This window comes from Colobus angolensis, unplaced genomic scaffold (genome assembly GCF_000951035.1).
Source record: "Colobus angolensis palliatus isolate OR3802 unplaced genomic scaffold, Cang.pa_1.0 Scaffold278, whole genome shotgun sequence".
In the NCBI taxonomy this organism is placed as follows: domain Eukaryota; kingdom Metazoa; phylum Chordata; class Mammalia; order Primates; family Cercopithecidae; genus Colobus; species Colobus angolensis.
The window spans coordinates 343,415-347,842 of record NW_012116021.1 but is presented as its reverse complement, the minus strand read 5'-3'; the positions used below and the strand labels follow the sequence as shown (position 1 = coordinate 347,842).

Below are 4,428 nucleotides of genomic sequence, written 5' to 3'. Positions count from 1 at the left end.
TGCTTTTTTGGTGCTCTCGGGTGGGATGGTTTACCTGTGAACCTTGGTGAGTGAGGGAAGGACAAAGGCAGAAAGGAAGGATCCCTGGTCGGTAAACATTGGGAGAGAGATGGAACCAGAGGAATTTCCCAGCAAAGGGCTCTGTGCAGAGCATCCTGCTTAGTGATGGATTCTGACAACCAAAAACTGGACAACTTTCTCTTAGTTGCTGGGGTTCTGCCAAAGATTGGGAAATGAGGGGTTGGCAGAAAATACAAAGCAGGCAAAGGCTTTAGGGCCCTTATAATCTCCAACCACATTTTAAAGTTAATTATATTAAGAGTGGGGCACGGTGGAATGTGCCTACAGTCTCAGTGACTTGGGAGGCTGAGGTGGGAGGATCGCTTGGGCCTCAGAGGTTGAGGTTGCAGTGAGCTATGATTGCACCACTGCACTCCAGCCTGGGGTAACAGAGTGAGACCCGCATCTCTAAATAAAATCAATCAGGCCAGGCGCGGTGGCTCAAGCCTGTAATCCCAGCACTTTGGGAGGCCGAGACGGGCGGATCACGAGGTCAGGAGATAGAGACCATCCTGGCTAATACGGTGAAACCCCGTCTCTACTGAAAAATACAAAAAACTAGCTGGGCGAGGTGGCGGGTGCCTGTAGTCCCAGCTACTTGGGAGGCTGAGGCAGGAGAATGGCTTAAACCCAGGAGGTGGAGCTTGCAGTGAGCTGAGATCCGGCCACTGCACTCCAGCCTGGGCGACAGAGTGAGACTCCGTCTCAAAAAAAAATAAATAAAATCAATCAATCTTCAGTTATGTCTCATTATACAGTTTCCTTAACCAGATTTCTACAATGGCGCCATGATGTAGGCAATCCCAGATTAAGAGGTCCCTTTTACAAATAAGGAAATAGACTCTTAAGATGGCTGCCAATAAGTGGCAGTGCTGGGACTTAACTCGGGTCTCATCATTAATCCAGGGCTTTTGAAATTCCAGGGATATGGCACTGTCTGCCATAACTTTGTTAATTTACTGATTGTTTTAGAAATACATCTGTTATAACCAGAAATTTAGGGACAGCTTAGTCAATTGGTTTTCCTTACAAGCAAAATAAAGTAAAATGTAGCAGTCTGCTCGTTGGTGCTTTGATGGGATGGCTTACCTGTGAACCCTGGAGAACCGCGTCCTGCTTTCACAGTTTACCAGCAAAAATGGCTACTCAGAATTTAAATATGTGTAGGACATTAATGAAAACACCTACATTCCAACTCAGTCATTGCCATTCTAGAATCTTATTGCTATTTCAAATGTCCATTTTCAGCAATTAAAATATTGATTACTGTTGCTTTTATCAATTATTGATAACTTGAGCATCTGTTCTCAGTATAAATGGCTTTAAAGCCCTATCACATGCCAAGCAAAGTTCTACGATCCAGATACTGGTAATACAACAGTGGGCACATAGGACCCTTGCTCTCATTCCCCTGTCACTATCATGTAGTTCATAGTAGAAGCTTATCAATATTTTTATGGTTTTGTTGTGTTTATTTTTTAATTGTTAAAGATGTGTTAGATGCTGTTTGTTTAAATTTGCATTTGTAACTCCTGCAAATCATCTGATCATGCCATACCCTTTTCCCAGTGGGCTACAGAAACCTAAAGGCTGTTCTTAAAACTTTGTTTTTTAATTTGTTTTTGAGACGGATTCTTGCTCTGTCGTCCAGGCTGGAGTGCAGTGGCAAAATCTCAGCTCACTGCAACCTCCACCTCACAGGTTCAACTGATTCTCCTGCCTCAGCCTCCCAAGTAGCTGGGATTACAGGCATCTGCCACCATGCCCAGCTAATTTTTGTGTTTTTAGTAGAGATGGGGTTTCACCACGTTGGCCAGGCTGCTCTCAAACTCCTGACCTCAAGTGATCTGCCTGCCTCGGCCTCCTAAAGTGCTAGGATTACAGGTGTGAGCCACTACGCCTGGCCTTTATTTCTTTTGAGACAGGGTCTCGCTCTTGTCCACACTGGAGTACAGTGGCTCAATCTCGGCTCACTGCAACCTCCGCCTCCCGGGTTCAAGCAATTCTCCTGCCTCAGCCTCCCAAGTAGCTGGGACTACAGGCGTGTGCCACCATGTCCAGCTAATTTTTAAAAATATTTTTAGTAGACAGGGTTTCACCATGTTGGCCAAGCTGGTCTCAAACTCCTGACCTCAAGTGATCTGCCTGCCTTGGCCTCCCAAAGTACTGGGATTACAGCGTGAGCCACCACGTGAGACAGGTGGATCACCTGAGGTCAGGAGTTTGAGACAAGCCTGGCCAACATGGCAAAACCCCATCTCTACTAAAAATACAAAAATTATCTGGGTGTGGTGGCAGATGCCTGTAATCCCAGCTACTGGAAAGGCTGAGGCAGGAGAATTGCTTGAACCCGGGAGGCAGAGGTTACAGTGAGTCGAGATTGTGCCACTGCATGCACTTCACCCTGGGTGACAGTGAGACTCCATCTCAAACAAACACCTCCAATGCTCTTTCTCAAATACCATGGCTACCCTTCGTGCTTTACTTCATCTGTCACACAAGTAATGTATACTCATTAAAGAAAAAGACAAGCAAAATGAAAACAAAAGTCATCCCTAATCCCACGGCTGAAGAGTTACTATCCTACCAACATTTTTCTAAGCATATGTACAACTTTAAAACAAGCACGAAAGAATAATATTGCGCTGGGCACGGTGGCTCACGCCTGTAGTCCCAGCACTTTGGGAAGCCGAGGCGGGTGGATCACTTGAGGCCAGGATTTTGAGACCAGCCTGGCCAACATGGTGAAACCCTGTCTATATTAAAAATACAACCAGTGACTCCCCGCCTCCGCCCGGGTCCGCGCGCCCCTCCAGCCCCGCCCGGCCCCACACCGCCGGTCGACGTGATCCTCTGCGGCCTGGCCTGCTTGCGCTGCCGCTGGATCCTGATCCTGCTCCTACTCAGCGCCATCGCCTTTGACATCATAGCCCTGGCCGGCCGCGGCAGGCGGCAGTCGAGCAACCAGGTCCAGACGTCCTTGCTGTGGTGGAGATGTTTCCACGAGGGCGGCGGCGGCAGCGGGTCCTAAGAGGACGGCTGCTAGAGCCTCATGGAGTACGCGTTGGGTAGAGCAGGAGCTGCCATGCTCTTCTGGGGCTTCAGCTTCCTGGTGATCTGTTTCATCCTCTCCTTCTTCATCCTGTGTGTACCCCAGATGCTTGTCTTCCTAAGAGTGATTGGAGGTCTCTTTGCCTTGGCTGCTGTGTTCCAGATCATCTCCCTGGTAATTTACCCCGTGAAGTACACCCAAACCTTCAACCTTCAGGCCAACCCCTGCTGTCACTTACATCTATAACTAGCCCTATGGCTTTGGGTGGGCAGCCACGATTATCCTCATCGGCTGTGCTTTTTTCTGCTACTGCCTCCCCAACTATGAAGATGACCTCCTGGGCAATACCAAGCCTAGGGACTTCTACACATCGCCTAACTTGGGAATGAGTGTGGGAGAAAATCGCCACTGCCAAGATGGATTCCAGAAGAAGAAACTGTTTCTCTAGGCTACTTTGAACCTATTTTTTGGCAGTGTTCATAGTCAAAAATGCTAAAATAATTTAGGAGAAAATATTTTTAAAGTAGTGTTACAGTTTTATGTTCACCTTTTAATATGTTTGGTGACATTGTGTCTTTTCACTAATTACCTATACTATGCCAATATTTCCTTATATCTACCCATAACATTTATGCTACATTTGTAAGATAATATGAACATGAAACTTAACACTTTATAACGTAAAAATGAGATGGTTTCCAAGATTTAATAATCTGATCAAGTTCTTGTTATTTCCAAATAGAATGAACTGGGTCTGTTAAGGGCTAAGGAGAAGAGGAAGGTAATGGTAAAAATTGTCAATGACTGGCCGGGTGTGGTGACTCAAGCTTGTAATCTCAGCACTTTGGGAGGCTGAGACAGGCCGATCACCTGAGGTCAGGAGTTGAAGACCAGCCTGGCACACATGGTGAAACCCCGTCTCTACTGAAAATACAAAAATTAGCTGGGCTTGGTGGCACATGCCTGTAATCCCAGCTACTGGGGAGGCTGAGGCAGGAGAATCGCTTGAACCGGAGAGGTTCAAGCTCACTGTAGAGGTTGCAGTGAACTGAGATCGTTGCATTGCACTCCAGCCTGGGCAACAGAGCAAGACTCTGTCTCAAAACAAAAATTGTCAATGACCAGACATTCTGAAAGAAATGCCAAAAAAATCTTTTTTTTTCAAGACTTCAAATGATTTAAAGAAGCAAAATAGTTTCCTAAATGCATATTGTTTGTGAGAATTTCTCACTAACATCTTGAATAATTCTTTTTTTTTTTTTTTTTTTTGAGACAGAGTCTCGCTCTGTCGCCCAGGCTGGAGTGCAGTGGCGTGA

The 4,428-nt window shown here is 46.3% G+C and overlaps 1 pseudogene across 1 annotated transcript; it reads left to right on the top strand.

The window, feature by feature from the left end:
- Nucleotides 1–1,609: 1,609 nt before the first annotated feature.
- On the top strand, nt 1,610–4,428 carry LOC105516233 (annotated as a pseudogene). The gene is made up of 2 exons (XR_001002453.1): nt 1,610–1,628; nt 2,877–4,428. The product of XR_001002453.1 is annotated as a p53 apoptosis effector related to PMP-22 pseudogene (transcript).